This window comes from Euleptes europaea, chromosome 6 (assembly GCF_029931775.1).
Source record: "Euleptes europaea isolate rEulEur1 chromosome 6, rEulEur1.hap1, whole genome shotgun sequence".
Taxonomy (NCBI): domain Eukaryota; kingdom Metazoa; phylum Chordata; class Lepidosauria; order Squamata; family Sphaerodactylidae; genus Euleptes; species Euleptes europaea.
Window position 1 is genome coordinate 71,468,190 of NC_079317.1, and position 20,877 is coordinate 71,489,066.

The following is a 20,877-nucleotide window of genomic DNA, read 5'->3' on the forward strand; positions in this document are numbered from 1 at the left end:
TCACCTCCTTTCCATCAGGTTAGATCTGGCCAACACACCTTCTGGAATACCTTAGAGATCCATTTGGGTGATACCATTCACAAATCCCAAAATAGTTGAGTTGATCTATGAGGAGTCCTAGGGCGCTTCAAAGGCAGGCAAGTTTATTGCAGTGCAAACATTTGCAGTCAAGAAGACATGGCAACAAATTATGCTCTTACATGGGGATAAATATTTATAACCAAAAGGGCCATTGTTTTGTTATTTACAGTTGTTAGCCTTTCTTCTCTGTGTGTACTTAGAAGTACAGACTAAGCTAATCACATACAAAACACGCAAGTGTACACCAGCACCATTTCTGCATGGTAGGTTTTGCCTTGGATTTGCCCCTCTCTAGATGCCCATTTCCATCAAAATTCTCAAAACCCAAAAATAAGCTCCCATGCAGAGTTTTGAGAATTCAAATGGGGAAAATGTACAACTAGAGAGAGGGCAAATCCAAGGCAAAACCTCCCATGCCTAAATGGCCGTTCAGTTTGGAGAATTCAAATGGGGGAAAATGTACAACTGGAGAGGGGGCAAATCCAAGGCAAAACCTCCCATGCATAAATGGCCGTTCAGTTTGGAGAATTCATATGGGGGAAATGTACAACTAGAGAGGGGGCAAATCCAAGGCAAAACCTCCCATGCATCAATGACCCAGGAAACTCAAACCGTGTCTAAGAATATTGCCCTGAGCAGGGTCACGCTCTTCTAGGTCTGTTGAAATCAACGTGCTTAGAAGGGGATGACTCTGCTTAGGATGGCACTGGGGGAGTGGCCACAGGACCATCTGCGTCACCCGACGGATCTTGCAACAGACCAAACCCCAACGTCGTCTCCCGCCCGCCCCCCCACCCCCGACACCCACAGAGGTCCATCTATCCGACCCCATTCGCGCTCACTTCTCATAACCCACACCTCATCCCCTCCCCCCCCCGTGACCCCACAGCCTCTTCCGTTGGCTCCCCCTCCTTCCCCCCCACCCGCCACAAAACTCGCCTCCAGCCCCCGAGATGCGCCCACGCTCCTCGGCTGCGTCGCGCGGAACCCCCAACTCCCTTAGGCTCCACCCCCGTTCCTGCCACGCCACGCCTACGGCCCCGCTGATTGGCTGCTGGAAGGAAGGGGCGGTGGCTTCCCGGGGTCCCGTTTAAAACGTTTGGCGGCGCCGACCCCGCGGACGGAGTTCTCCCGGCCGTCCGGCGACCCCCAGAGTGAGGGGCCCCAGCCTGCAGTCCCCTGGTACCCCCTCTGCCTAGCGGCTACTCACTCACTCACTCGGTCGGTCGGCCGGCCGGCCAGGGTCAGCGGTTTGAATTCGGCCCGCGGCAGCAGGGGAATGGGCGGAGGGGAGGGCGTGGCCGGGCTGCGGCGAGAGGTGGAGTTCTGAGCCAATCAGACCACAGCGGCTGTCCGGTGCTAGCCAATCGTCGGCCTCCTCCGCCCTATCTCGGCTGGGAGGGGAAGTTCGGAGAAGTTGAAGGCTGTCTTTGCCGAAGTTCGAAGGAGTTTGGCGCGCGTGGAGGGCGCGAGAAGGAGAAGAGGGGAGAGGAGAGGAGAGGAGAGGAGGGGAGGGGAGGGGAGCATTCTCTCGTTTAGTCAGGTAGGGTAAGCCCTAGTCTTTTTTGGAAAGGACCAGCCTAATAATCTATTTTTACTATCCGAGTTAAAAAAAAAAGTACAGCTAAGCCCTACAGTGAGGCCATTTATGCATGGGAGGTTTTTGCCTTGGTTTTTCTTCCTTTCCCCCACTACAGTGAGGCCATTTATGCATGGGAGGTTTTTGCCTTGGATTTGCCTTCCTTTCCCCCACTACAGTGAGGCCATTTATGCATGGGAGGTTTTTGCCTTGGATTTGCTTCTCTCTCTCGATGCACATGTGTGTGTGTCAAGTTCCGTCAAGTGGCAGCCGCCTTATGGCGACCCCTTTTTAGGGGGTTTTCATGGGAAGAGACTAACAGAGGTGGCTTGCCAGTGCCTTCCTCTGCACAGCAAAGGTGCACATTTCCCCCATCCGAATTCTCAGAACTCTGCATAGGGGGGGCTTATTGTTGAGTTTGGAGAATTTGCATGGGGGAAATGGGCATCTAGACAGGGGAGAATCCAAGGCCAAACCTTCCATGCATAAATGGCCAGAGTAAGCCTTTTCCTTGTAGTTAATGTTAGGAAGCAGGTCCTTTATAGAGCATTTGTCTTTTTTGCAAATTTAAGTTGGGTTTTTTTTTGCCTTTTTGTTTCAAGAGTAGGTTCTGTGCATTGGAATAGCTGAGTGGCAAGCAGAAAACAACACAGAAACCGACTTTCCTCTATACCCAGGAAATAGTGGGGCGGATACCCAAACCTGGGAGAAATCCCAGTTTATGCACATTTTAACTAAGGATAAGTTTGCCGTCAATGCAGTCTCATGGTGTGGTATAACAAAAGAAGGTGTAAGGAGTTCACTCCAATGAAGATGTTTGCCCCTGTGGAATTAGTTGATACAGGAACACAAGGCAGTGCAGGAGTATGAGTCAACAACACTGTGATGGGACAGTCCCTGGAGCCAGAAGTAGTATTGTAGCATCATGAAAAAACAGGTGTGGGCTTGGGGTTGATTCACTACATTCCATTTTAAAAGTTTCTCAATCATCACTCAACTGGTTGTGGGGCTGCAAATCAACACACCTAATATAAGGTAATAAAGATGGGACAGCACTAGATAATGCTGTATTACCAGATAGACCTGCCCTGCTTGTCTAGCAAAGGATTTCCACCTTATACAGCTTAAAATATTTTTAGAATTAGTGCATGTCTTTCTGAATATTTGTAGTCTCCCTTTCTTCCAGGTCTTTATAGACTCAACTGTGGTTTGTTTGTTTGTTTTGTGATTTATAGCCCGCCCTCCCCGGCCAAAGCCAAATTGTGAATGTAGTTCCCTGGCCCTGAATTCCCTACAGACTATCCAGCTGCAAAACAACAATATGGAGCTTGATAATGCAAGGAAAATACCAGTTCTAAGGTAACTAAGGCCCCAATCTCAAGGACACTTTTCTGGGAGATCTGATTAGGATTGTTCTCTACATGTAGGTTATGCTCCAAATAACTTTGCAACTAATCTTGGTTATCTGTTTTCCTTTCCTAGTTGGCAACTTGTATTTTTTAAAAACAAATATTTTGAATTCAGCAAGAGCTGAAGGGTCAACTGCACTGATTCCACATGATTCCAAGACACAGATGACGACTTCGGTAAGTCATTTCCTAGCATGAAGAGCGTCGGTTTAGTGACAGTTAAGTTACTGAGTCCCATGTACAAGACAAATTTATGGACTTTACATTTTATTATTCAATTTTCTGTTGTAGTCAGAGCAGCTTACACAAAACCACATATAAAAATCACTAGATAACAAAAAACAATTAAGAGAACTAGACAATTTAATCAGCCGTACAGCCACAATGCCCAGCAAAAACACTATAAACCAACCTGTTGATTACCCGCTATACATCAACCCGTTAAGTGCCTTTCAGAAGTTAAAAATCTTACGCTACAAAACAAGTCAAAAATATTCAGAAGGGTGTCTTTCAAACCTCATCTGGAAGATTATTTCTCAAAGTGTGTGCCACAACTGAAAAAACATGGGTCTTACTGTAACACAGTCAGCGTGGTGTGGTAGTTAAGAGCGGTGGTTTGGAGTGGTGGAGTCTGATCTGGAGAACCGGGTTTGATTCCCCACTCCTCCACATGAGCGGCGGAGGCTAATCTGGTGAACTGGATTTGTTTTCCCACTCCTACACACTTTCTCAGCTCTACCTACCTCACAGGTAAAGGGAAGATGACTGGAGAAGGCACTGGCAAACCACCCCGTAAACAGAAGTCTGCCTGGTAAATGTCGGGATGTGATGTCACCCCATGCGTCAGGAATGACCCGGTGCTTGCACAGGGGACCTTTACCTTACCTTTTAAGTGGTAGAGAAAGTCAGCATATAAAAAACATCTCTTCATTAAGGGGATCACCAAAAGAGTCTGCTGGGCTGTCCTACATTGGCACATGGGTTTGTATTGCATTATTTATATGTGTAGGTCCCAGGTCATGAAATGCATTAAAGGTAAGAACCACCATCTTGAAGTGAGCCCAGAAGCAAACAGGCAGCCTGGGAAACTTTTTTTTCCAGTATTGGAAAAAATATGCATATGTTCAGTACCACCTACCAGCAAACGGGCTTCCATTTTGCACCAGCTGAAGCTTCCAGACTGGGTTTAAAGGCTACTCGTATACTGCACATTACAGTAGTCCAGAGGAAAGGTTACAGAAAAATTACAGGTCAGTGTGGCAAGATCAGCTAAGTCTAGAGCAAGCCAAGTGCGGATGGTAGAAAGAAGGCATTCCTAGCAACAGTAAGAACAAGGTTCAGTATGTTCTTTAACTGATTTGATAGGGATAATCTTACTCCACCTAGAACATTCACTCACTAGCATCGCCTGAGTCTTGTCTGCATTTCATTTCAGTTTGTTCTTCTCATCCACTTGATCATAACATTTAGACACTGATTCAGGATAGAGACAACCACCTCTAGAGGTATAGTTAAGGAAATACAGGGCTGGGTGTCCCCAGCATATTGATAGCCAATCCCAAAGGGGGAGTAATGAAACCTTGCAGAACTTCAATGTAAAAGCTGAAGGGGATGATTTAGAATTAGTGAGCACCACTCTCCGAGCCCTCTTGAACAGGAAGGACCTAAATCTAAATGGAGATCTGTGTCTGAACTCCCTATCCCATGTTGTAAACAGTCTAGAAAAATAGCATAATCGATGGTATCAAAATTGCTGAGGGTTTGATCAAAATTAACAAAGCAGAATCTCCTTTAAAGCCTTACAGGGTCTGGGACCCTCATATCTTCAGGACCGCCTCTTCTGGTACACCTCCCCCAAAGAACATTACATTCACTGGATAATAACTTACTGGTGGTCCCTGGCCCCAAGAGTGTGCGGCTGTCCTCAACAAGGTAAAGGTCCCCTATGCAAGCACCGGGTAATTCCTGACCCGTGGGGTGACGTCACATCCCGACGTTTACTAGGCAGACGTTGTTTATGGGGTGGTTTGCCAGTGCCTTCCCCAGTCGTCTTCCCTTTACCCCCAGCAAGCTGGGTACTCGTTTTATCTACCTCGGAAGGATGGAAGGCTGAGTCAACCTTGAGTTGGCTACCTGAAACCGACTTCCGTCGGGATCGAACTCAGGTGGTGAGCAGAGCTTGGACTGCAGTACTGCAGCTTACGACTCTGCACCACGGAGCCCAATAAGAGCCAGGGCTTTTTTTGGCCCTGGCTCCGGCCTGGTGGAACACCCTTCTGAGTAACATCAGGGCCCTGTGGGACCTTAAAGAGTTCTGCCGGGCTTGCAAAACGGAACTGTTCGACCGGGCCTGCAACACCCGAGGACAGCAGTGATATCATCTGTGCTGGCCTCCCTATCCCTTCCCCCATGTTATTTGATTAAGTTGTGAGATATAGGGAGATTGTCTAGTTGCACTTATTTTTAGCAGTAACCATTTGTTGCACCATCTGTTGTTGTAATTGATAGTTTGTGAATGTTTTATTTGATGGAATTTATTGGTTTAATGAATGTGTTGGGCCTATTGGCTGATTTTAATGCTGCTACCCGCCCTGAACCTGGCTTTTACCGGAGAGGGCGGGATAGAAATCGAGCATAATAAATGAATAATTAAGTAAATGTATTGACCTGAAAATGTATATCTTCTACCAGTATGACTAAAACAGGTCCAGTCCCAAACTAGGCCTGAAGCCATACTGAAACAATAGAAGGGGGGGAAGTATTATTCCTATATGGTTGAAATTGCTCTGCTGCCACATTTTCTATCATTTTGTTTCCAAACAGATTATTAGAAACAGGCCTGACATTTGTCAAATCATCTTTGGGTAAGAATGGCTTCTTCAATATGGCTTTACTGCTGTCTCTTTTAAAACTTGGGAAAAATTTCCTCTGCCAAGGAGGCATTTTTCCTCTGCCAGTGAAACTCTCAAAGTAACCTGGCTTTACCTTTCACAGCTCCAATATCCCCATCCTAGGGGTTGCCAGATCCACCCTGGCCTCCAGGGTGGGGGGGGTGGGGTTGTTAGCTCCAGGTTGGGAAACCCCTGGAGATTTGGGGGTGAAGCTTGGGGAGGACAAGGACTTCAGTGGGGTACATTGCTATACAGTCCACCCCCCAAAGCATTCCTTTTCTCTAGGGGGACCGATCTCTGTAGTCTGGAGATGAGCTGTAATTCCGGGGAATCCCCAGGTCCCACCTGGAGTCTGGCATCCCTACCCCACCCTCATCAATCAGCAAGAGTAATTTAAAGTGATCCACAAAACCATGACTAGCTTCTAATGCTTCTGGCAACTGATCTAGATTTAACCTGTGATCTAAGATGGCTTGTGCAGTGACAGAATTTATAACTCAGAGACATTCCCTTTTAGTTGGCAGTGTTAGGCAACTGGTAGTATTAGGACTTGCTCTAAGAACACATAACCTTTGTCATACAAACTACTGTACAATAGGTTTTCATTTCCATTCATATTAAAGTTGTTTCATGGCATTCTTCATGGCAGTCTTTTTATTTGTGGCTCCAGAAATATTACAGGCCATGTGAGAGTGACTTTGTCAGCAAAAACATAGCAAAGTGGGCAACTATACTTTTTTCTTCCGAAGGGTCAGCCCTAGGACTCAAAAATAGTTTGGACCACCTTACAGATCTCTGCTGGATAAGATTCAGCTGAAGCAGTGGTGGCAGAGAAGTTTGTCCCCCACCCCCACCCCAGTCTCATCACTATGATCGCATAGGCTGATCCTTTGATACATTTGCTCTTTTTTGAAATTAGCTAAATAAATAATGTGGGCTAATGAGCCCTTTACCTGAGTCTCCAAGTGAATGTCTGACAGAGACATACTGTTCGTACGGGGAAAGTCATCCTGCTTTGTAGAAGAAAGTGGCCAAGATGAATGACAAGTGATCTCATGTTTATCCCACTTTTCTTTCTCTGGAACTTGTGGTGACTTACATGGGACTCCTAGGGAGTATGCTGTGCAAGCGCTTCCACCCATTTTTGCTTGGCTTCAGCAAGGCTGCTGTATCAGGTCTTCTCTAACCATGGCCTGGGATTCATTTTTTTACCCTCATTCTTACTGAACCCTTCACAATTGGCATGTGACCCCTGGAAAACCTTGACACTGCTGCAGGGCTATCTGTGAGTAATTTTGCAGAGTGACATACGTTTTATGTAAGTTTATAGCGACTGTCCCTATTCAAACACTTGTCACTTAAATAAAACCTGCATAAAGAAATGGAATAGGGTTGACTTGGCTACTGGTTTTGCGGCTGCAACCTCTTATTTTCATTCTCTCTTCTTCCTCCGCTAGGTATTGCCATTTGTTGTGTTTCATTTTAACAGAAATTGTAAACTTCATGTTACACTTTTATCTCTTCGTTGCAAGAAAACAAATCGTAATATGCTTCGAGATACTTCAGCTAACAGTAAGTAAATAAGGATTAATGGTGCTGACAATCTATAAAAATAGAAAATACGGAAAGCACACATGGCAGAGATTAGTGGCCAGTAGGTGGTGGTGTTTGATGCACAAGGCGACCTCTTTCATTTACAAAGGCTGGGGAGGACTCTCATGTTTTATTCATTAGCGTGGATAAAATTAAATCAGAAGTCCTATTGTTGAAAGGGTGGATTAAAATTTTCTTTTAATTTCATTTATTTGCCTTTAATTGTTACATGATCCTTTAAGGGGCGGGGGGAGAGGAGATCCGAATCAATTTGTCTCAAAGCTTGCTTTATAAAAGAAGAATGGGGGACGAGATGGATCCTGGCAATCCAGATTCCTAAACAAATTAACACCTCCAGTGGTTAATAATAGGATTCTTGCTTTGTTTGAGGGAATGCTAATTAAAAGTTAATGCATACAGCTGGAAAGACGCTGAGAGAATGCTAAGGAGGGAACACAAAAAAGCAAAAAGATGCTTACTGCCAAGCACTACAATGTTCTGGGACCGTGTTGGCGAACTTATGGCACGCGTGCTGGACTTGGCACGCCGAGCCCTTTCTGTGGGCACGCGCGGGTAAGTTGAGCAGCCGTCGCGTATGCCTTCCCTGGATTCCCCGCCGTCCAGCTTAGGGGCTTTGAACAAACATTAATTGTTCAAAAGCATGCCAAATGCAAACTTTTACTTTTCAATAAAAAGTTGTTTGTATCATTGAAAGCTCTGTTATTGTGTTTTTCTTTTAACGCAAAATATGTGAATGTATGTGTTTTTTCTAAACGAAAACCTCAGTATTCAGTGTTGAATAAATTGCAGTGTTGGCACTTTGCGATAAATAAGTGGGTTTTGGGTTGCAGTTTGGGCACTCGGTCTCTAAAAGGTTCGCCATCACTGTTCTAGGATGTAACTTGTATATTGGAGTTGTACAGTCATGGGAATTCAAGTGGCACGGTTGTTCTGACTTATGGTATCAAATGGGCATAGCTGGAGTTAAATCTTTTGTGGTCAAAGCACAGGAAAGCTTGATTCCCCCCCCCCCCTCCATCCAAAGCTTTGGGAACTTGAATACTAGAGAATAGGCCTTTTCTTCTGGAGGTGAATTGCTTTAATTGGATTTGTATTGTTTTAGTTCACTAATCCTTTGGTAGGTAAAAGTCATTCCCAAAGCAGTTTGGAAGCAAGGTCAGTTTCTTTTTGAGGAAAGAGTACGAAGACTTCTGGTGTTTGTGTAATTTCTCTTTATTTACAAATATACAGGTTTGGCATGTGGGAAATAACTGAGCCCATAAGAAGAGTTGGTTTGTATATGCCAATTTTCTCTACCTTTTTAAAAAAGAATCAAATCTCCTTCCCTTCCTCTCCTCACAACAGACACCTTGTGAGGTAGGTGAGGCTGAGAGAGTTTGAAGAGAACTGTGACAAGCCCATGATCACCCAGCTTGGCTTCATGTGGAGGAATTGGGGAAACCAACCCAGTTCTCCAGATTAGAGTCTGCCACTCATGTTAAGGAGCAGGGAATCAAACCCAGTTCTCCAGCTTAGAGTCCACTGCTCTTAACCACTACACCACACAGTGCTACTGGTGAAGTAGCATCAGTCATGACAACCTCTCCAAATTGACAGTGGTTTTCCTCCTGCTCCATCCCCACCCACCCCCATCAAGGGAAGAGGGATGTTTTGTATGTTCTCAGATATGAACTGGGGACCTACAAGGAATCATGGCAGGGGAGAACAATCTGAAAGTTCTATTTCATGCCCACAAAATGGCTTGCTTCAAGTATCCTTTAGGTTCTCAGGGACTTGGACAAGGTATTTCCAGTTCCCCTGCCCGTTTTTTCTTTAACTGACACTCAGGTGCTCTTAACATTTCATCCCTGTGAAGTGCTTTTAGTTCTCCTCAGGCTGGACTATTAGCTCCCCCCCCCCCGCTTTTTTTGGTTTATTTAAAGGCCCTATTTTTCTCCATACCTAGGTAGTCCCCTGAGACTATAGAGACCCCACCCTCTTGTGAAGGTGGCCTGGTTTTGGTGCTCCTTCAGTCATCTCCATGGGTGCCAGGCAGTGGGCTCTAAAGGGCAGTGATTGGGCTTTGTGTGCTTGGAAATCCAATATTCCTGAAACAGACCTTGAGAGAAAGTGACAGTCGGGAAGAACTGAATGTACGTTCATTGCATAATATTATAAACCGTGTGAAACATCCTAAAAATTTGGAATTTGGGGTAGCTGCCTTTATAGAAATGCACTACAAACATAAAGGTATGCAAAATTATTGGTGTTCTAACCAGTTACTGCCTTACTGGTAAACAGCAGAAGTCCACCAATTTGTTTGTCACAGTTTCTATAGCTAGCATCTCTTTGCTATACCCACCCCTCCAACGAGGATGAAGCTGAATATGACGGAGTCAAAGTGTTGTCCCTCTGGGGGGGGGTGTGTGCAAATTTTTATCTCTGAGGTTACGCTGAGCTTTGTAGACGTTCAGAAAATTTCCAAAGTCAGGACAAAGCTTGGAGCTGGGAAAAAAGTGCAGGGGCTCATCTTTGTAGTTGCTCTCAGATGTAAGAAACTTCAAGTACTCCAACGCTGATTGTGACTGGGAAGACCATGGGTTGGATCCAGTGGAGCATTTCTGCGGACAGAAGGATTTCCATACATGGAGCATGACTTTCTTGCCTCATCCCTCCCCCTGCAGCCCCAAATGACCCTGTGTTTCAGAGAGCCTTTTGGGCTTCAGTGGGATGGTGTGTGTGTGTGTAAAGTATCGTCAAGTAGCAGCCAACTTATGGCGACCCCTTTTTTTTTAGGGTTTTCATGGCAAGGGACTAACAGAGGTGGTTTGCCAGTGCCTTCCTCTGCACAGCAACCCTGGTATTCCTTGGTGGTCTCCCATCCAAATACTAACCAGGGCTGACCCTGCTTAGCTTCTGAGATCTGACGAGATCAGGCTAGCCTGGGCCATCCAGGTCAGGGCTCGGTGGGATGGTAGAGGCAAGAAAACTGCACCCCATGGATAGAAATCCTCTGACCACAGAAGTGCTTTGTTAGATTCAAACTCATACCCCCCTTCTCTATCTTGGAGCTGAGGAAGAAGGTAAGTCATCTGCAATTTGTTATTCCTATGCCTTTGATTTTTAATGGAATCTAATATGGAATTTTATGGGTGGCCTATGGAGTGGGCCCTTACATTTTGAGATATAACAGAGCCCTAGAGCAACTAGTATGATGCAGTAACACACTGATCCATTTTTTAATAATCACTTCCAACACTAACAACCATATAATAATTCCGAGACAGTCACTATTGGCATTAAAAACATGATTACAATGCCTCCATTCTTATAACAGGATTAGCAAAACAAGTGCCTGGAGTGAACATGAGCAGGGAATTATTATAATTCTCGTTACTCAAATAAATGAATTAACTATATTAATGGCCGAATTCCATGTTGGATTCATCTCTCTTGATTTAAAGAACGCCACTTGTTTCCATGCAAATGACGATGCCATCCTTAGTATAATACATCTTTTTATTTTTAATTCGTTCAGGAATTGCAACACAGCAAGGTGTAGCCGAAGGGTTTTTTTGTCACTTCAGACTACATCTAGAAAGCATTTTAGCATGCAATTACAGTAGTTATAAAATATTCCCTGGTTTCTTTTTTTCTTACGCTCTCGTTCTTCCTTGCCATTCCTTATTCCTGAAACCAATCTCTTTTACTTTGTTCTGAGCATCTTATGCTTTATACATTTTGGTCAGATTTTCCTTTTATCTTCAACTGTCCTTTCATCTTTTCAATCTGCTCTGTTGCTTTCTTGCTGGGTTCTTCTCCTCATGTCTGAAAATCTATTTGTTTCACAAATGCTTTAAAGCTTGTTCTCAGAAGATACATATGGATGCTTGCTTTCCTTCTTTAAAAGTGTGCAGGTGGAACACTACCCTGAATAACAGATTCATATTTATGGCCCAGTTCGTGAGAAGGATAATGGTAATTGATTTGAATTGTTACTTTCTGGGGGGGGGGGGAATCAGTATGTTAATATTACTGCTACACATTTAAAAGAAAGATAAAGGTTCCCTGTGCAAGCACCGGGTCATTCCTGACCCATGGGGTGTCATCACATCCTGACGTTTCCAAGGCAGACTTTGTTTGCGGGGTGGTTTGCAAGTGCCTTCCCCAGTCATCTTCCCTTTACCCCCAGCAAGCTGGATACTAATTTGACCGACCTCGGAAGGATGGAAGGCTGAGTCAACCTTGAGCTGGCTACCTGACACCGACTTCTGTCGGGATCGAACTCAGGTCGTGAGCAGAGCTTTTGACTGCAAAACTGCAGCTTACCACTCTGCGCCACGGGGCTACTGCTACACATTTACATTGAGGAACAGAGCTAATAATGAATTTGAGTTTGTAGCATCAGTTTTTATATAGAAATGCCACTGCTAAATGCCATTGCTTTGTAAATCACCCATAGTTACTAATAAAAGCAGTTCACAGAGCAAATCAAGAAACTGCTGCAGAAAATGGAGTCTTTGCTTAAAAAAAACTGTATTACTTGAAATAAGTAAGGGGAAACGTAATTGTGATGTTTATTCTATAGAAATTATTTCACTATATTTTCTTACGTGGAGTCCCCCTTTTATTTTGGTTTTGAGTTGATTTTAAGCCACCATGAATAAACTGAAAATGTTGTAATGCTACAATATGTCAGTTGTTGATTTTTTAAAACGGCTTCCACTGATTGGGGAGGGGGATGGCCACCACAGGGGACGGGCACAGTGAAAATGGGGCTGATACGGGTGGGACTGAGAAGACCTGCACTTTTCAGTCTATATAGGTGCTACCTCAGCTTTCCTGAGATGTTGTCCAAAACATTGCACTAAAGCAAGTGTGGGAAAGATTGCAGGAAAGACTGGGAAAACCTGAGAGCTGCACTGATACACCACAATGCTGTGGGATAAGCAGAGAGAAAAAAACATTTCCCAGTAGCATCTAAACTGGGGCAGACAATCTGCGTATAAGTTTGTTTGTTTATAGCTAATTTTTCTACACAGTGAGGACCCAAAGTGTCTTATAATAGCATTCTCTTCTCCTCCAAATCTGTGAGAAGAACTGAGAAAATGTACTAATTATTCCAGTAAGAATGGTATTAAATAGCTCTCTTCTGCATATAGTGCATAGGCCATATCTTCTCGATTGTGCATGCACATTGCAAAATCGCAGTGTGTATTTGAGCGGATGGATTAGTTGTGCTTTGCCCTGTCGGGTATACCCACATTGTAGCAGGAGGAGTTGGAAAGGCGATGAGTGACTGAACTGAATGGACAGGTAGTGCAGGTTCCCTCCAATCCTATCCTTTGGGACAAACGGGGAATTCTGGTCAACCATGGCTCCTCAGTATGGGTGCGCATGGTGAAATGCATGTTTGTATCCATTGTGGATGTGATAGTGTCTAAAGCTTCTATAGAACCTTCGGTTTGGTCAAAAGATCAGATCTACGAAGTGAGCTTGATAACAACAGACTGTTTTTCTTAGAGGCACTTTGATCCCAAACTTCCTTGCCTGGAAATGTTTGCACTTATTTCATCACTGCACTTATTCATTAAATAATTTCACTCTGCAGTAGAAGAAAATTAGATTTTTTTTAGCGCCAGAGTCTGTTATCATTTTTTGGTAAATTATTTCAACACTATAGTATACACTAATTTTTGCAGCCAGACATTTATGCTAGATTACATGTACATGTCTGGCTGTAGTGTGAAGCTTGCTTAAGATTCCCCCCCCTCCCTGTCTAAATGGGCTACACATCCTCCACTGTGTTATCTTGCTTTACTTTCTTGTTGTGCTGTGACATAATACTGATCCCAGGCCCCCCACCCCATTGCAGGTCTGATTTATTGAAAGTCTGCTTTTTGACAAATTTGTCACCTGAGATGATCACCTCTCACATTGTGCATATAATGGACTATTTAAGGATGATGTTGCTATGAAACGCTTATTAGAAGAGTTGGTTTTTATACCCCGCTTTTCTCTACCTTTTAAGGAGAATCAAACCGGTTTACAATCTCCTTCCCTTCCTCTCTCCACAACAGGCACCTTGTGAGGTAGGTGGGGTTGAGAGAGTTCTGAGAGAACTGTGACTAGCCCAAGGTCACCCAGCAGACTTCATGTGGAGGAGTGGGGAAACCAACCTGGTTCACCAGATTAGAGTCCACCGCTCGTGTGGAGGAGTGGGGAATCAAAACCAGTTCTCCAGATTAGAGTCCGCCGCTCTTAACCACTATATCATGCTGGCTTTCATTAAAGACACAATCCCTACGGAAGGGGTGCTGTCAGACTGCAGTACTTCGTTGCGTTTCTTTCATAAGGAACTTCACTCCAGACGTAGTCGCGAGTTTAAAAGTTTTATTAAGAAAGCCAGCGAGTTCAGTAAGTCCATAGAAACATAAGGCTAGAATACAGACATGGGGAAACACCAGTACATTTATAGGGTACATACAATAGGATTGATTATGTTCAGGATATAACACAAAAGGACGAGGTGCGGCAGAGCTGTCTTGATAGTTCAGATACAAGGCAACAATACAGAAGGTAACTGCTGGTAACTACTCATTGAAAACGCATACAAGGAATTAACGCGTGAAATAGCTAGATGATCTCCAGGGCTCCCAGGCATTGTACTGCGGGACCTGGTATCATACTAGCGATTATCCCAGGCGGGTCTCCATTGTGGTGCAGATGCCGGGCGGGGGACAGAATGCAAACTGGGAAGGACGGAGCGAACTCAAACTCCATTTTGTTCTGGTGAGGAACCATCTTGTTTATCCAGGGTCGACAGAAAGCCCTAGCTGACAGGTGCCTTATGCAATCTGCTCTGTTTTTCACAGGAAGCTTTCATTCATCTCTATGTGCTGAAAGAGAACAATGATGCGCCTTCTTACAATGATTACATATTACCCCATCAGGATGAATTGCTATCTATTTAGTAACTGCAGTAGATTGGTGCAGAACAATAGATTTCTTAAGGTTATTGTCAGGTTAAAATACATTAAAAGGGGGAAGACAAAGGTGTATAGAATATCTGTTTCAGTACCATTAAATTCCCCATTTCCCTTCTTTAAAAAAAAAAGTTTGCTCTTACAGAGTATATTTTGCAGTTTCTGAAGATCATGGTTATGTCTAGCTTTCAAAAATGAATTTACATCTGGCTTTTTTCCCAATCCTGGCCTGTCAGTCAGCTGTACAGCATTTTGAAAAGATTGCTACAGTTCCCCCTAAAGGCAGTGACATTTGTTTAGCTACAATAGAGAGTTGTCCATTAAAATGACAGGGGGTGGGGAGATACTCAGCCTACTATGCTCACGATAGTCTGGCACCTTTTCAAGAGCCATTTGTTCTGAAAATAGATCACTATGTCCTTTCAAGTAAAACAGCTTTTCATTGTGAAACTAAAAAGAAGGGAATGCATCATCTTTGAGTACAGCTATGTCTAAAGGGGTGGCGGAGGAGTCTTGGCCACTGTCAGAATGAAGAGTTGTTGAATTTGGCACTGGTATTCAACTTTTCGCTGTTGCATCATGCACACAAAATCAGCCTTGTACTTTGTTGGCTACTTCACATAAATGAAGAAGGAGTCATATAATACATTTGTCCGTCATATACTCCAAAATGAAAGCACGTTCATTGAATCAAGTTGAGTCGTTTTCAAGGGTTTTGTTAAGGACTGGGGCAGAGCCAGCGCGAAGGTGTTAGCACTGTCATCTTGCCCCCTTCCACAGGTGTTGAGAGCCAGTGCAACAGCTGCCTCTGGTGGTGTTGCATGTGGCATCTCTCTTCGTTTATAGTTTCTTGTGTTGCTTCAGTAGAGTGTGAGAGAGAACACAGCCTTGTGGCTTGCATAGCATAATCTTGGAGACAGAACCAAATAACTCTGTTTGAACAGTATTTTTTCCAGGCTCTATCTATCTATATCACTGACAGGACTACCTGCTGGACCACCTCTCCCGATACACCCCCCAGAGAGTGTTGCTCTCGACTGAAGAGAACTCGTTGGTAATCACTGGCACTAGAATAATCCGGCTGTCCTCTACCAGGGCCAGGGCTTTTTTGGCCATGGCCCCAGCCTGGTGGAACTCTCTGTCAAATGAAACCTGTGCCTTGCGGGACCTAGCTCAGTTCCACAGGGCATGTACGGCAGAGATGTTCCGCCAGGCCTATGGTGGAGGACAGCGAAGGTTTGTAGATGAGCTGGCCTCCCTGCCCCCTGCCCCCTCCCCTTTTTCTCCTCGTTCCCTCCTTTTCCTTACCCTTTCTGATCTTCTCCTTTCCTGTTCCTTCTCCATCCCTTGTTGCTGTTTGCCTTCCTGGCCTTGGGCCAGTGGGCCCTTGGAGATTATTGGCCTCGCTGATTTCTACCTCTGGCCAACCTCCTCAGTGAATATTTCTGTAGGAGCTAGTATTGATTTAGGACGCCATCAACATTTAAATTGAGTCTAGTTTTATTGTTTTAAATTATATGTTTTAATAATAATTGTATTTATATCTATGTATTTATTTTGTTGGAAGCTGCCCTGAGCCTGGCAGTACCAGGGAGGGCATGGTATAAACTTAATAAATAAATAGACCCAATGAACAGGCTAAGCTGGAGAGAGAACTGAAAAGCCCAAGGAACCTTTTGGCATATGGTTCTGGGTATGAATACAAACTTTTTAAAAACGTGGATTAAATACTTCCAGGTTCTGACGATCTCTTTCAAAAGACAGATGAATGTTTTATCCAGATATGGAATTAACCAGCTTCCTGAAATTCTAGTATCTTCTCCCTTTAGATCAAGGGTGTCAAACTCATTTGTTATGAGGGCCAGATATGACATAAATGTCACTTGGTTGGGCTGGGCCATTCCTCACCAGCCAAAATCAGGAACAAGGGGGGTGGTTGCCTCAACTGATGAGCCTGCAGCGGGCTTAAATATGGACTGGGGTAGGTGGCTCCCTTTGCTGGCGAGACCTCAGTATCTGATTTTTTATGTTTATTTTTTTTATTGTGAATGTTCTAACATAGGGCTTTGGATCTTGTTTATTTGTAATATCTGAGAGCCACTTGAAGCCTTATTAAATGGAAACATGGAATACTAAATAAAAATCACTAATTTATTTTTAACAACTTGCCCTAGCGATTTTGTGTGAGTACGAAATGACACAAAACGATATGTGGATCTTAGCATCTCACTATCCTCCCTTGGGAGATATAAGAGCATGTTCCACTAATGTGCTTAGTTGTCATGACTGTCAGTTCTAAGTCTACTCAAATTATTATATTTAACTTGAGACATGGCAAAAGCATGGGTAGTTTTCCGTCTTGTTAACCAAAGTCAAGGCAGATCTGAAAGAGAGCTCTCTTTTGTATATTGCTTGCTAAAGCCAAAGAACTGTAAGAAAGAAAATATAATATCAAAAATTATTTAAAGGCACGCAGTCATGTCTGTTGTGAAACAAACCCCTCTTACTGATTTATTGAATTCTGACCCCTTGCCAGGCTTATTTGTTCAGGAAGCTTCTGAAGCTATCATAACTGGAGTCCGAGGTGGTATTCCCAAAAGCCATTTCGAAGAGAAGGTTGTTACCACTCACACATATTGGAGTTTGTATCATGTAACCAACTATCCAAAGCAGCTTGCTTTCCAGGAGTTCTGCTTGGGGAAAAGCTGAAGGAACAATCTGAGGTCACTCATCAGTACCACATTATTTTCTGAAATTTGCCTTGAGGGGTTGGGCTTTGGCAGGCCTGTTGGGGCTAGAAAGACTCAGTTAATCTTTGGGCTATTGGATCACTATCTTCCTTCCCTAGAGCTCTCCCAGGTTCCACACAATGAGTCTGATTCTTCTTCTGTTAGGGTTCTATTTTGACCTTTTACCTGGATCTCAGGGCCACTCTTGAGTAATATTCGTTCATAGCCTGGCCAGAACAAGACATTAACACAGAGACGCTACTCACAAACAAGCTTCAGATATTCAGACTTCACCAGCTGTTTTCTTCTCTGACTCCTGACCAGATTCTCTTATACTGCATTGCCATGCTTATTTATGTATAGTTTGCCAATATACATTCCCACCAAAGCACCACATAAGCCATACAGCAAACAATGAGGGAGTCCATATAACTTGTTAGAGCATGTACTCTCAATAACAGTTGCACTTCAATGCAGACAAAAGAATGCGTGGCAGGCTATGGTTGGTAGCGGTTTGTTGCTTAATATGTGAAGGTTTCTGCTCCTTAGCTGACTTGAAGAAACAGTGCTGAGAGGTATCAGACGGCAGCGCTGAAACAGCTTGGAGAAAAGCAAACAGCGTAGCTAGCTCAGTGCAGCTGTTTCACACCAACGCGGGGTTAATGCTTCGTCAGTTCTTCTCCAACTAAAATAAAATTAACTCCAAGTAAAATAAAATTAATACAATTTACAATTGTATAAACATTCCATTGCAGAAACAGAAAGAGAGAGATAACTCACCCATAGACTGAACAATATAATTAAACAGGGGCGCTTCTAGCATGCCCTCAGAGGAGCGTGTAATATCACCAATTAAGGTAACTGTAAGCGCAGCGATTTTTTGCAATCTGGAAGTTTCAATGCAGGTCATTTGATAGATACAACATACAGAAGATCCTCCTCCAAAAGGAAGCCTATTTCATCCACCTCCTAAATACTGTAGCACCATCTGGTTTAAATGACTCTTTAGATTTCTCTTCATATTTCTGAGATGTGCCTTTAATACCTAGGTCCTTTTGTTACTATGAGTCACACGTTGTATATTAACGCAGCTGCGCTTAATTGGCATTATTACATGCTCCTCCCAAGCCTCCACCCCCAAATCTTCAGGAATTTCCCAACCTGGAGCTAGCAAACCTAAGGAGAGAAGGAAGCAGGATAAGGAAAGAAGCTATGGGGGCTTTCGGGAACGGGAAAGAGGAAATAGTGGAGGAGGGGAAAATGAGATGCCTCCCATAAGTCTTTGTGGGTTCCTCCTTGTTATATTGCTTATCAGATGTCCCATCCTATTTATTGCATTGACTTACACCGTGTAATCGGTCTTGAGTCTCAGTGAGAAAGGGAGGCAATAAATAAATATTCATGTGACATATAATATTCTGTGATACATATAATGTTCTATAACTTATATAAAACACAATTCCGTTTGCCTTTAACTGAGCAATGTAGCAACATGAGGGGAGGGGGAGAAGACCCTTTTTAAAGCAGTGACCAAAGCTCTGCAGTTCTAGACTAAATTTTAATAGAAAATTAGAAGCGTCCTTCAAAATTCAAATAATTAAGTGGAAGGTTGTAGCCAGGGTGTTTGTGTGTGAGAGTTTAAATTAGGCAAAATTAAGAATTTAAGAGAGCCTTTTAGTTAATGAGAATGTTAGCATGTTGGAATTGGAAGCATCTTTGATGAAGATCAGATATGTTTGAAAGAGAAGGAAGTCTGTTGGCAAATTAAGAAGGGGGCTGCTTTACTAGATGATTGGCAGTATCAGTCTGGAGATAATGATGATGCTTGTGTAATGTTTACAAAAATTCCTCCTGCTCTTTTCAAATCATTTAGTCGAGTAATCAGCAAACCACAGAGCAAGATAAACACTTGTATGGAATCAATAATAGCTCAATTTTTATTTTTTATAATTAAAGAAGAAGAAACACCTGGTTTTCCTTACATGACATCAGTAATTTTAGCAGCAAAGGACAGGGCTATTTTTTCAATTAATGAGAATTTTGTTGCCAAGGAATTAATCTGTTTCCCCGTCTCATGAAAAAAAAAAGAATCCCTCCTACAAAATGAGTTTCTCAGCAGGATTAATTATAGAAAATGCAAAGTGAACTTCAGTGGCTTCCAAATATTTTCAGCATTTGCTCTTCTTTGAATTAACCGGGGGAGGGGGGCTGTTGAGAGAAAAAGATGGCTAATACTCTTAGCACGAGCAAAAGGAAGGTGGAAAAAGACTCTATGGACCCTCTGGCCGGCAATTACGATCCCTCATGGGTGAAACAGATAAAGCTGTCCTAGTGCCTCTCCTTCCAAATTATAACTGTCTGTGTTCAAGTCAGTAGTGGGTGGCTTCAAGGCTGAAATCCTTACTAATTAGCTTGTGCTGTAATATTGATGGGTCATCGTCACTGCTAGATACTTCCCTTTCTTTGACTTGTGCTCACTGCAAACATTTCTACAGCTGAACTTAAAGGCGGAATGGAAAAACAAGAGTTGGAAGAATTAAATATATCCTGAACTAACTGGTGACAGTAGAGCCCCATGGCGCAGTGTGGTAAGCTGCAGTACTGCAGTCCAAGCTCTGCTCACGACCTGAGTTCGATCCCAACGGAAGTCGGTTTCAGGTAGCCGGCTCAAGGTTGACTCAGCCTTCCAAGGTAGGTAAAATGAGGACCCACCTTGCTGGGGGTAAAGGGAAGATGACTGGGGAAGGCACTGGTAAACCACCCCATAAAACAAAGTCTGCCTAGAAAACGTCGGGATGTGACGTCACCCCATGGGTCAGGAATGACCCAGTGCTTGCACAGGGGACCTTTACCTTTTAATTGGTGACAGAGGATCTAGGGCTGGGAAGGACAGAGGACCTGAAGTTCAGGGAAAGGAGGAGAAACATGCGAAGAGTTTCACTATTCCAGCACATCAGTGTAGTGTGAATTATCAGTAGATGAGCCAAGAAACAAAGGGTGTTTGAGATACATGGAGAGGAGGAATCATGGGACATTTGTGCTGGTGTGTGTGTCTCGAGCTGGAACAGTTATGAGAGTTTCAACTGTTTCAACGGTTTATGAGAGTTGCTGAATGAGAAATGGTGGCTGTGTTGGTTCTTTCCAAGCTGAAGTGGGTGGGTTGGTGGAGAAAGGCTACTAGGAGCGAAGGTTCAGTGGGTGGTGCCTCTTACTTCTGCCTAGAGGGTCAAAATGCTCAAGGCCAGCTATAGGAAGCATCACTGGCCAAAGGATTCGTTTTGAGTGAGTTCAGACAACTGCATGTTCTCAAACAGTTAAGCTTGCTATAGTACGCTTTGAGGCAGCCAGGCGCTAAAGAAAAATGGAAACACATCATATTGATGCCAGCTTCTGCTTTCTCACTAATCTTCCTCAGAACACCTCCGTCTAACCTTCCTTCATGCTAGTACTGAAGCTGCCATTTCTGAAGGAAAAGGCACTCCTAGTCTATTAGTGAGTGTCGAAGTGAGATTTCATTTCACAGTCCATCTCCTTAAAAGGCTGTCAGAGCAGCAATAAACTGAGGATCAGTTAAAATCAGTGACAAAAACTTCCATTTTTTGTTATGCT